The sequence below is a fragment of the Camelus ferus genome, chromosome 4 (assembly GCF_009834535.1).
Source record: "Camelus ferus isolate YT-003-E chromosome 4, BCGSAC_Cfer_1.0, whole genome shotgun sequence".
In the NCBI taxonomy this organism is placed as follows: Eukaryota; Metazoa; Chordata; class Mammalia; order Artiodactyla; family Camelidae; genus Camelus; species Camelus ferus.
In genome coordinates, this window is record NC_045699.1 from 8,468,166 (window position 1) to 8,481,488 (window position 13,323).

General features: G+C 42.9%; 1 protein-coding gene and 1 pseudogene across 6 annotated transcripts in view; one reads left to right on the forward strand and one right to left on the reverse strand.

Moving 5' to 3' along the window:
• Positions 1-13,323, reverse strand: part of NTRK2 (neurotrophic receptor tyrosine kinase 2) — a 327,573-nt gene that overhangs the window by 191,181 nt on the left and 123,069 nt on the right. The gene's annotated exons all lie outside the window — the stretch shown is intronic.
• LOC102507001 lies at positions 1,964-2,612 on the forward strand (annotated as a pseudogene).

Sequence of the window (13,323 nt, forward strand, 5' to 3'; positions counted from 1 at the left end):
AAAATCAAAATCGATTTTACATGGCACGTGAAACACAGGAGAGAAATGCAAAGGGTTTCTGCACACAGCTCCACCCATAACTGCAACAGATGTTAACATCTTACGTTAAGGAGGAGAAATCTGTGTGCAGCATTATATGACCCCTGAATAATTTTTATATATAGGAAAAAATAAAATTCAACAGCAAATATCTACCCAAATCCTAATTTTTCCCACCCATAAAACCAAATTATTTCTAAAATAACTGATTAATACTCAGCCAGATCAGAGAACTGACTGGCTTTAACCAGCGAAATACTGAGCTCACACAAAGAAGTTGATTCTTTTTCAAGAATCCTACTATTAAATAACTAACTGCCTAAATTTCATTAAGTATTGCATGATACATACGACACACATTTATTATATAACATACGGTATATAGCATACAACATGAAGTATATTGTATGTATATACATTACATATACAATATAGCATGTATGGTATATAGTACTTAATATATAAAACATGTAATATATAATACTTAATGTCAATTGATTCTGCAGACATTTACCGAGCCCTGACCAAGCAGTAAGCACTGTAATACATGATACAAAAATAAAGAAAATAGAGTCCTTGACCTCTAATACTTCACTGGCCACAGAGAAAGCTGAGGGAATCACTTGCACAACAGATAACAGCTGATCTACTTTGTGCCAGGCTTTCTTCTAAGTTCTTTGCCCAAATTATCCCTTTTAATGTCACAAAATGCCACGAGAAAAAATCTATTATTGCACCCTCTTTACTGCTACGAAAACGGAGGCCCAGAGGCCTCCCTCAAGGTCCGGTGACAGCTAGCATGTGACGGAGCTCAGATTATGACCCAGGACCTCTGATTCTGTGGCTGCCCTACCGTGTCCTTGTGCAGGGAGGACACAGTCTCTCCGAACTTGCCTATGAAAACTCCAGGCACAGGGAAGGTTCTAGTACCCAGAATCCTGTGTGTAATTTCCCTGAATCTTCATCAGGGTCGTAAGTGACAAAATAGATGACATCACAGTACAAACCCCCAAGTTGCTTCCAAGACGTTTCCAAGTTCGACTTTGGAAGATGCTCCTACACCCAGCCCTCCAGACACTCCATCTTCCCCAGCCTGCTGTCTGGTCTGCCAAGCGCTGGTGTCATCTGCCTCCAGAGCTGTACTTACCACCACCCAGCTGTATCATCATGAACAACAGTACCAAGAGAGTCTAGGAGCTTAATTCCAATGACGTTTCCCCCTCCCGCCCGTCCAAGTCTCAGGAAAAGAACTGGGCACAGATGCCAAACATTGGTTGTGGATTTAATCACCCACAAAGCACTGAGAATTTAGGAAGTACACAGTGACGCTGATTAAGTCTCCTTCATATCTGTCTCTCTTCTCTTTCTAAAAGTTCAGCCTCCAGGCAAAGAGTGCTAAACAGTACGCTGTGGCACAGAGCTCAAGTCTGCCAAATTAACTAACCAAAACACCATAGCTACCCTTTCAGGTTTTAAGAGGGTGGATCTCAAATTCCTTTCCACGGAAACAATAAGATGCATGTGAAGATGTCAAGTCTGCCAATAAAAACAGGAAAAAACTTGGTGATACAAATGGAAGACATCATCCCCAAACAAAAAGATTTGTTGATTCAACATAATAGTTTCTCTGCACATTCCATTTTGAAGCACTGATTTGATTAAAACGACGGAACAGAATACGCTGCTAGTGCAAACCTTATTTCCACTGAGTATGTGGCCCAAGAATTCGAAGAGTTTACTGATGTCAGAGTGCTTACATCGGAACCAGGCTGTTCTTTTGCTTCTATTTGCCACTTTCCTCTGCCATGCAACACCCCCCACCCCAGGCTCTTTAATTATTACCATTGGGAGCTTTTGGCTTCTAGCTCAGAGGAGGCCAAGGGGCAACTTTCTCTGGTCGTCCTGAATCCGGGTTCATCCGACACCAGACGCCTGCACCATGCTGCCTAGGTTCGACCCCAATGAGCAAAGTGGCACACCTCAGGTGCACCTGTAGGGAAGTCGGTGCCACATGTGCCCTGGCCCCCAAGATCGGCCCCCTGGGTCTGTCTCCACAAAAGGTTGGTATGACCTGGCCAAGCCAACTGGTGACTGGTAGGGTCTGAGGATTACAGTGAAACTGGCCATTCAGAACCGACAGGCCCAGATTGAGGTGGTACCTTCTGCCTCTGCCCTGATCATCAGAGCCCCCAAGGAACCCCCAAGAGACAGAAAGAAGCAGAAAAAATTAAGCACAGTGGAAACATCACATTTGATGACACTATCAACATTGCCAGACAGATGAGGCACTGATTTTTAGCTAGAGAACTCTCTGGAACCATTAAAGAGATCCTGGGGACTGCCCAGTCTGTGGGCTGCAATGCTGGTGGCCGCCACCCTCATGACATCACAGATGACAACAGTGGCAGTGGAATGCCCTGCTAGTTAAGAACTACAAAGAAACAAGATTTAATAAAGGGTTATTTGACAACCAAAAAGAAAACATCATTACAATTGGGAGACACGATTTGCCTGGCTCTTTGCAAGCTCTTTTACACTGCCATTCCCTCAGGCTGCAACAGCATTTGCCTCCATTGAAGTTGATGTTGTGTCCCTCTTCAACCTCCTTCTGCTTTGCCTTTTGTGATGCATCCTTCTCAAAGATGCACACCTCAGCTCCACACACCCCTGCAGTAAAAGCAAGGGAAGCCACCCTATAAAACGCACTCAGTATCTCTCCTGAAGAAAAGCCAGCTTGCTACAATGATAAGCAATATGCAGTGTCTGCACTCAAACCATCACTTACACCACCTCTTACCTCAAGGAAGGCAAGTCAACCCCTCTCCATACCCTTGATCTTCCCATCCTCTTGACAGACTTAAAATATGCCACCATCTATTGAAAACTTGGTTTGATTTACTTGACTACAAGGACAGGTATCCAATGCTTCATGTTTCTAAGGGGTTGACAGTAAAATTCAGTTAGGGCCCCCACTTACGTACTAGAATCTTAAGACGTCTGCCCTCTCACGTTATAAGAAACTCATGAAAGGGGCCGCAAAATGATAGAAAACAATAGATAATTATTGTCTCCTAGTGAGGGGGAAAGTTTTTAGACGACAACAAATGGCTGAACATCTTGTGGGTTTAGCAGCCAAACGAGCTGTCTAGCTTCTGAGCCTGAAATATAGATATTTTGACAATGTGACATTCTGAAGCATTTGCAGAATTCCGATGGTGCATGGTAGTTATCGTGAAAACAGCTCCTTTATCAAAAACAACTCCAGAGAAACTGCCACTGCTGCTTACATTAGCTGTGCCAAATAAGAACAAGGATGCAGCAGGTGCGGAATGAGAAATGTGACTGGAGAGTTGAAAGCAGAGAAGGAAACCCGGATGTGCCCTGAACCTCAGGCTCTGCTACTTGCTGATTCCAGATCTGCTCAACGACCTCTTCAAAGGAAGGACTGGGGGCGGGAGGGGGCGGTGCTGAAGGTCAGCGAAGCACTGTGCTTTCTTTACCATTGGCTTCCGACCCATTTAGATTTATTTACATTCAAACGTGCAGGCATTTTCCTCCTATTACTCAGACACAATCAGCCGGAAAATGGCAAGGATCTGTAGCACATTTAAATTAACAGCAATTTATCTGGAGCAAAAAAGGAAAACTGCTGAGTCGAAAGGAAGCAAAGGGAACGGAAGAAAGATGCAGCTGCTATCTAAAAACGCAAATCTTATCACATCTGTCATCCGAGAGTTCAAGTAGAAAACTGCCAGCTTGGGTGTCTGCAGGGCATGGCGCCACTCTGGAGATGGAGCGGTGGCTAGGGTGACAGGACAGCGGCTCAGCTCCACTGGAAAGCTAAGCCAATGCTCCCTGAGCCTTCTGGAAAATGTTTACCAGGTAAAATCATAGAATACACTCTTGTGTTCTCACAGGATTTGGTGCCTAGAAAATCGTGGGGACAAAAAGCTTTCCTGCACAACGTTGGACTTGAGCTGGGTGCGGTTTCTCCTTCTTTCAGCACCTGGGCTTAAACCCCAACTGTCCTAATTTGACATCTGTGGAACATTTAATATCTGTTGGTCATTATATTAACTCTCCCACGCTATTGTGCCTTTTCTATTTCATGGGTGACACACTCAACCCACTTGGCCGTTGTGACATGTCCAGGAATGGAGTGAGAGCTGAAATCTAAACTCAGAACCCCTGGATGGGCAGTCCATCATTTAGTGTATCATCTGCATCAGCAGCAGAAGTTTCCCACTATGTAAGTTTAGGTCCTGGTACCTTCTTTCCTGTACTCATTCCAAAAGTTGCTGAACCATCCTTCAAACACCCCTTTTGCTTCCCAAGGATGTTCTTTGTCCACACACCATCACACCTCTTACGATCTCCTGCCACCCAGCAAGTTCTCCTTTAGGAGCCTTCACTTTTCTTGAAGAGCCAATGCAAAAGCCACCTCCTATGAGTATTTAGTACACCACCTCTTAATGTCTATGGCACTCTTCCACACATCCTTCTTTTATACTTTTGCTAAACTTGCATTTCTTTTGTTTACATTCCTGCATTTCAGACTTTAAGCCACAGGAGGGCAGAGAGAGTATATCCCTACCTAGTCTATGCCCTACGGTGCTTCACACAAATACCAAAGACAGAGCGCATTTTAAGTTTTAGCACAGTAATGCCTACACTTCAAATTTTATTGGAGAACTTTGATGGACTTGATAATAGAACCAAAATGGACGAGACGGGAGGAGACAAGACAACGTAGGATCTACTGCTTCTCATTGGTAATGGGGTCAATCAAATCACTTCAGAGCCTCCTGTGTAAAGTCACATGCTGGGTCAGAAGCATGTTGTAGGTTGAAGAGTTAGACGCAAGAACACCCAGGGAGTGTCCTGAGCATTTTAAGCTCCAGGGGAAAAGTGACAACTTAGTTCATTCGAATTCTTGTGATGATCAAAATTACGGGGTGTGGGAGTGGGATAGAGGAAGCTGTTTCCCATTTGTTAGCTGGAGATGAAAAACTAAAGTAAATGGCTGAGGACGGTCAGCAAGGTTTTTAAAGCTCCAGTTTGACTTTGCAAAATGAAGTTTAGTTATGAGCTGAAAATTAAAGCAGGAAACACAAAGTTCTTGGAAAAGCTCGAATGCATAAGGAAAGCCAAAGCTATTGCACAATTAAAATTCAATGATTCTAAGGAGGATGGGATCTGATCGGCAGGACCTGATGAAAAGTGCCCAAGGGCTTAACCACCACCATGTCAGGGACTTCACATGGGACGGGGAGCACATCCAAAGACTGACGTCATTGCCCCATCTGTGGAATCACCTAAATATGCTGCAAGCAGAGTAGGAAAAAAACAAAGATACAGCCTATGGTTTGATGGGTATTAAAATACTCAAAAAATTTTCACTACAACCACGTTGAGACACCCAAGTCAATCTATTGTTCTCCTAGGTGTGTCTTGCCTTCTGGTTTACTACAGTAAGCATATATTGCAAAGTCTACAGGGTAACTCTTTGCAATGTAAAATGATATCTTCCTAAAGACATTGTTTCACGATTCCCAGACCAGAGAGGCTCACCAATGACTCAAACATCCAGTACAGACGCACGGCATTACAAATTTCATTATAGAAGCAAGTGTACTTGCTGCTGCCAATATAGATTTGTGTCTAGATTTGTTTTTGCCGAAATACTCCAGCCAGTGATTCTTCTTAGTATATGATGCCAGAGTACTACAATCTTGTGTCCAAACAGGAGGCAAGTGACATAAAACCTATTGCTCAATTAACATATAACTACAGAAACCTGCAGCAAACCTCAAATATACACAAGGAAGTTGCTCAGCTCTGCTCAACAGTGGGCTGAAACCACGGCCCCCAGACCAAAATGAATCTGGAAATAAATTTCTAGAAAAATAAATAATGCATAAAACAAGCACGAGAAAAAAGTGGACATGGGACAGCTAGAGTCTGTCTGATGATGATGATGATGATGGCAGTGCTGGTGGTTGGTGGTGGTGATGATGATGATAACTGGTAGTAATGGTGGTGGTGGTGATGATGGAAGTGGTGGTGGTGAGAGTGGTGGTGGCGGCGATGATGACAGTGATGATGTGGTGGTGATGATGACGATGATGGCACAGATAATAAAGATGAAAGCAGGAGACGGAAGGAGGAAGAGCAGGAGGAGGACTTAAAGGAAACGCAGTCGCTGCTGACACACTTGGGAGACATCAAGCATGTAAAGAGGGTGACCCCAATTATTGGAGAGTGAAAATAGAGGTAATAAGGCCCCAGAGCAGCACTACAAATCCACGTCCAAGTTAAAGCTGAACCTAGAAAAGAGAGAGTAGGTGAAAATAAATTTGTTCTGGAGCACCGCTTTTTCACCAGGCACTCCAAGCCATGCTTCAGAAATTGAGTTTGAAGATTATTAATACTTAGGATGCTTGCTGAGACAGCAACAATCGGGGGCCTTTCGAGTGCCCAGTGTCCCTGCCTATTACTGCAAAGTAGGGACATCAGATCCACTAATGGTTCCAGTTAAGCAGAGAGGAAGGTCAAACAAATAACCTTCACTTGAATAGGAGTACCTTATAAATCTCATCTCCGTTCAGATTAGCACAGCACACAAGATAATGAACCCTCAGCTAAGCACCAAGCTTTCCAGACTGCAAAACAAAGAGATGGGGAGCTGATAATCTCCATCAACTGGCTGCAATAAATGTGAATTATCCAAGTCTTCCTGAGAACAGGAGCCAAAGCAAGGCCTTTGTATGGTCTGGCAATAGACATCTTGGAAGGTAGGCTGCCCTCCGATGATCTGGTGCAGACAAGGTGAAACTGCCAAAGACCACGTTCTGAGGACTTAACTCTGGTTTTTCAAGGAGTCCAATTGGTGCAGTCACTCCCTGGCCCCATGATGGTTCCCTCTCTCGCATCCAGCCTCCTCCTCATTGTCCAGCCCCTACAAGCAATGACATCACCACCAGCTGCCCAGGGTCCTGCTCCCAGACCACACAGTCTGCCTTCATGGCAGCAGCAGGCACACACAGGAAGCTGCTTGGCTTCAAAGATTCTTTTCTGGACTCATTTTATCCAGGGAAGTCGATATGCCCAAATTCAGAAACAGAAGATTGTGGAGTGGGAAGGAGGTCCTCCACCTAAACATGCCCTTTTTCTCTGCCAACTTTTCTCCAGGATACCATTAGCAGAAGGACTTCCACCATCTCAGAAGTTATCTCAATAGGACAAGAAATAAAATGTGCCTCTCCTCCAGAGCACCTGAGACGCGATGAGGATGCTGGATCTGAAAGGTGGTTCATCCCGCCCTTGGTGAGCCTCCCTAGGACATCACCTGACACTTCTCTTTTATGCAAAATGTAAAGTCCCAGGTGGGACCCTGCAGAAGTGAATTCAACTCAAACCCAAGTGATCATCTCTTACCATAGCAAGGTTTATAAGGTAATATCCCAGAACTGCGCATCGGTCTAAAAGAGCACCAGCCCATTTACGCCACCAAGAACAGGACCCATGCTCCGAAAGGGTTTCCCTATCAGGTGGAACCTCAGGATTCTGGTGCCACAGCCAATCCCTCTGCACACTCCTTATGGTTAGCAGGTGACCCATTTCAAAAAGCTTCCATAAAATGGAGATCCTACTCTAGTCTCAATAGGAAACGTGAAGAGTGCAAAGTCCATCCCAGAGTCACAGCCTTATATGCATTCAGCCAGCAGAACCCCCAACTTGACTTTAAACCCAAAGTTCTGGAAGTCTCCACTGCTGCGACATTTTTATTTGCTCAGAGCTCATTCTGGAAAAAGGCCGTGCTGCTATGTCACCCCACCGCCCGCCCCTCACTAACACCGCAGCAACGTCTCAGAGCAGCTGGGCTGGCGCCAACATCAGTGGTTTCAAGCGGCAACACCCCTTTCGGGAGACTGGAAGAGTCTCTCCACTCCTTGACTCTCTGATGTCGGAACGCAGCAAGTCCCTTCATATTTCTTTCGTTCAGGTACAATTTATACATGGAGAAAACCCTGAATTTTAAAGAGAGTGCATTTTTACACACACCAGATTTCCCGATTTATTTTCCTTTTTAAATAGAGAATGCGAGGCGTATACGGCATACCAAATATAACAGCTTGGTTAAGAATTACAGCAACCACGCCAAGAATCAACCAGAACCAAGACACTGGGAAAACAATATATCCTAGTTTTTTTCCTTTTAATGAAAATGTAGTGTATCCAAACATCTGACGTTATTTTAAGGAATGCTTTCCATACCTTCCGGGAAGTTCTTTGCTAAGTCAAAGTGATTAAAAGGGAAAGGTTATTTACCTTGTAACTTGACACACATCCTTAGTTTAAAACAGAAATGACCATCTACATAAGCAAAAAAGATATTCAAAGGAAGACGTGATGGACAAATGCACTGCCTTACGTGATAGCAGTAAAAATGTTAATTAAAATGTCACACAGATGAACGGACAAAATATGACTACACAGGCACGGTGGGAATGACTGGACTATACATTAGTTTTTCTTTCATTCTTCATAATTATGGCCACTACTACCCATCGTTTAACTACACTAGATCCTAGAACTTTATCTACAGCTACCATCAGAATTAGAATTGTAATAAATACAGTTGCCCCACATGTTTATCTTCTTTGGTAACTGCGTGAGGCTGGAAAGAAAACCAGCTGGATGGCTGCTGAGACAGCAAGAAGCAGCCTGAGACCAGCAGACCTGAGTTTGGATCCTGCCCTGTCCCTCCTGGCCTGTGTGACCCTTGCCAAGTCGGGGGACCTCTCTGAGCTTCCTCTAGAACAGACATGAAATAAATCTAATATATCATGATGACTAGAATTAAGATGAGTACCTAATACCATCCATGCCATTTATAGGTTCCTCAGCTCAGGACAATTGCTAGAATTACGATATTTAAACAAAGGATCCAGCCTTTGAAATTCCAAGGTACCTTACTGATTAAAAAAAAATACAATTGGAACAATCTCTCTCCTGATTTTGGCCCATCTTCACTGAGCCCATTTAGGACTTGGTGGCAATATGACTTTGAACCAATTAATGACCGTATTTTTAAAGCTCTCAAGATTGGACTCTATCTTCATGAATGCTTGCCTTGTTCCAGGCTGTGTAACCAAACGGCTTTCTCTTTTAGCTCTCAGTTCTCCATCTTCCTGTTTGGTTTTTCTGGGGATAACCTCCATCTCTCACTCTCTCTCCTGTCTCTGTCTGATCTCCTCAGTTTCTCTGTATCTGTGGGACCTTCTCTCATTTTCTCCTGTGGACTGAGAAGAACTGAAGCATATGGTGACATCACTATTTTTATTTATCAAGTAGAAGTTATGTTCTGGATTTCAATATGATACGGTTTCCTCTTTAAAAACTTAATGTAAATTGTATTTTATTGGACATTATCCTGCCATCGTGTTGCTGTGGTTGTTTTGTTTTGTTCTTCTGTGACACTGGGGGCAAAGAACATTAAAGTTAAGGGCCAATCAGAAAATGAAGATACACCATTTCTGAAAATATTATTAAATAATGTAAACAAGAGAAATATGGCAATTTCTAAAAATCTGGTTTCCATACTCCTTTTCAAGTATATGAGTCATTCACAGGATTCTTTTGGGGAAAGGGCTATCACTTGCTTATTGTGAAGTGACAAGGAAGGTTAGTACTTCCATTTTAAAGACAAACATATAAAGGTAGAAGGGAGCTAAGTGATCATATTTTGTTTGATACAAGTATATGCTTTATTCACTAATCACACAGTAATAAACGACCTTCCATAGTGATGACAGGACACTGAAATGTCTTCTACAATTACCTTGTGTAATCCAGTCTCACACTGTAGGACAAAAAATTCTCCAGCTTTCTTCCCAAAGCAAGGACCTCTGTCCTCCACCAAGAAATACATGTGTCAAGAACCAAGGGGACTTTAAGTAGATGAGCCCTTGCTCCACCCACCACTGGGGCATCCCTGGGACGCTCCTGTGCTACTCACCAGAATGACCGTGCCTTAGTGCTTTCCAGAGTCCCATTCACAGTCGAGAGCAGTGAACACCAACCCTACACACAGTCAGCTCAGCAAATGACTAAACTGCAAATGATGACTTTCAGCTGCATTTTCATTCAGAGGCCTAAATAAATGCTTTGTTATGAGTTATCAAGTAAAAATTCACAGAGGTGAACTTCACACAAAAATTTCATCTTCACACTCCTGCAGAAGTGTGGCCCTCTCAGTCAGGAGCCCTGGCGTTGCTGGAGGAGGGCCGTGCTGAATCATAGCTGTCAGAGCCACAGGCTGGCCACATGCCCTCTCCCACCACTCACACGAGGTAAGATGTCTTTTGTTGCCAAAGTAGTGGCACTGGTTGGTGATATCACTGAGTCTGGAGGCTGGCCAGTGCCAGGGATTCAGGGATTTCACATCCATGGTGGAAGAGGTCTGAGAACCATTCCATGACCCCAGTTCCAATTTCAGAACCACAAAAAAATTTTGCAAAAGGATTTTGCCTTCATCCACAGGTCTACAAGTCTGCAGTCCCACAACTGAGGAACACACAGAGATGACGAACATGAACCCGCATCTTGACAGACCTGCAGACTGCTGCTGTCCTAGACACCTGAACCAGCTGCCTGGGGCCAGGGGAGAGCCTCCAGGCATGCATCCTCTAGATCCAAGTTGCCTCTGAGACAGTGCCTGGTTCCACCCATCTAACATCTTCCAGCAGCAGCTAAATGAACCAAACCCTAACTAAATTTAACTGGCTAATTGCACCTAAATTACAGTCACAAAGCCCCTTCAGAAGATTCAGTCAATTTCTCGAGGGAGAAAGTAAATGTTTTACTATGTAATTATAAACTTAATTAACATAAAATAAATTAGGGACTTGCACTACGAACACCAGAGTTTAGCTGGTTATTGCTGTATGTTCCAGGGGAAGTTAGTTAAACCTGGAGAAGAGGGCTAACTTGTGCTTTAACTAATGTCCTCTCACATCTCCCACCTCTAACTGAACTGCTCGATTTTTGGTTTATACTCAGTAGCATGCCTTCTAAAATTTGTCAGGACTCAAATGGAGAGAGTCTATGTGCTCATCTCTAGGAAAAAAAAAAAAAATTCCCATCCTAAACCATCATAGCTCCAAAGTTCCTAGCTGGCAGTTCACTAAAATAACAGATGATTATCCAAAGCAGTAGTTCTCTGACCCAGAGAATAATAACAGAAACTCACCTAGAGCCGAAATAACCATCTGCCACAGATCGTTCCACATGGTTTGTTTGCTTGTTTGTTTTTTAATTCCGAGAAAGAATTAAAAAATGGTTTTGGCAAAGAAGGATGATTTTACAAAAATGACCCAGTTTCCAACCTTACTGCCTGAACTATTTATTGTCCTAAAATTTTTTCCATCTGACTTAGGAGAGGAGGAGGCTGAGAAAAGGAGCTTTGAGGATGATCTTGAGAGAAAAGAGTAGGTTTGGGGGAAGTAAAAAAAGTCTTGTTCTAATTTTCAAAAGTGTCCATAATTTCTAAAAACTGCAACCTGCATCTCTCATAGTTGTTTTCTCCTTTAATTGCTGTGAGGATGGAGAGTAGCTTCTGTTTAAAATCTGACCCACGGGGAGGTAGGAAGAAGAGGAGCTGAGAGTAGGGGTCTGAAGCTAGAACGTGCAACAACGGTGCAGCCTTGGGCAGGCTGCCTCAGCGTCCTCATGTGTGAAATGGAGCTAATGATAGTATTTAATTTGGGGCTACTGTGCAGATTGAATAAACTAATACACAGACAGTGCTTAGAAGAGGGTCTGGTACATAATACATGTTCAATAAACATTGGCTGTTTCCATTTCTGCAGACTCTAGCTCTCAGCTTTTGCCCCTCTGAAACAGCTAATGTTTTATGTTCAAAAAGAGTTGCAGATGTTTAATAATACAGATCTAACTTGTTGGACATTCTGGTCAACACATGAACTGAATGGAAAAGACAATCGGGGGCCCATAATGTGAATAAAAAGAATCCTCATGTTTCAGATAAGAAATGATCTATGTCGTCATGGAGTCAGATTACTTTAGTGAAGAAAGGAAACTCACAGATCCTGCAGCCCACACACCCCAACCCATCTCCCCTTCTCATCTGAGGAACGAGGAAGAGAAGTTTCTGAGAGCTTGAGGGACTTGTTCAAGGGCACAGAGCCAGCAGAGGGCAAACTCAGGGCCCCTACTGTGCTCAGAGCCATTGACAATACGTCAACATGGTGAGAGCATCTCTCTTTTGGTGGAAGCCAAAGACAGAAATGGAACCAGTTGCCTTTTATTTGAAAATAAATATCCCAACGGAAGTTCTAAATGCATTTCTGCTAAATTACTTATTTTATTTTATTTTTACCTAAACATTAAATTGATTTCGACATGGAGGGGAAGTGGAACCCAGTCACTGTGTTGAGCTATCACAGAATCACCCATGATCATACAGGGACTGGCAAATGTTTTCTGGACGAACCAAATAGCCAATACTTTCAACTGTGCGGGACATGCAGTCTCTGTTACAACTAGCATGTCACTCTACCACTAGCATGACGGCACCCATACAGTATGTAACAGCATGAGTAGGCTGCGTTCCAATAAAACTTTATTTATAAAAGCATCAGATTGCATTTGGTCTATGGACAGTAGTTTGTTGATCTTTGATTAATGCAACCACCTCCCTGATGTTGTTCCTTCCTTATTTCCTTTACCTTTTGCCACCTTAAGCTTCCCCCTTAAATGAACACTCGTACTGTTTCAATATTCTTACCACGATATGATCAATATGCAGTAGAATCTAATTATTGCACACTGGAAAGAAAAGCCAGCATGAATTTATGAAAACTCTAAATTATGAAATATGTTTAAAGAAATGCAGTTTTATTACTTTCATATACATATAAGATTCGAAATTAAGCCAATAAAAGATTTCCAGCATGTTTTGGCAAGTAGGGGGTAATGCAGCCTTACCCAAAGAAAAGAAAAATTTTAAATTATGTAATTCATCAACTGTTTTCATGAGATTTCTTCTAAAGGGCTTAAAAAGTTTGTTCCCTAAGACTGCACAATATGGTTCCTACCATATCTTACTTCTACTATTACACTATTAATTGATATTGTAATCTCTTTTTTCATAGAAGCTGCTCAAACCTCACCAAACCAATTCCTCAGTAATTAATGATCTGAATCAGCAAGAGTTTTTAAACTAAAAGCTAAGTAAATTGTAATCCTGTGGCATCACAA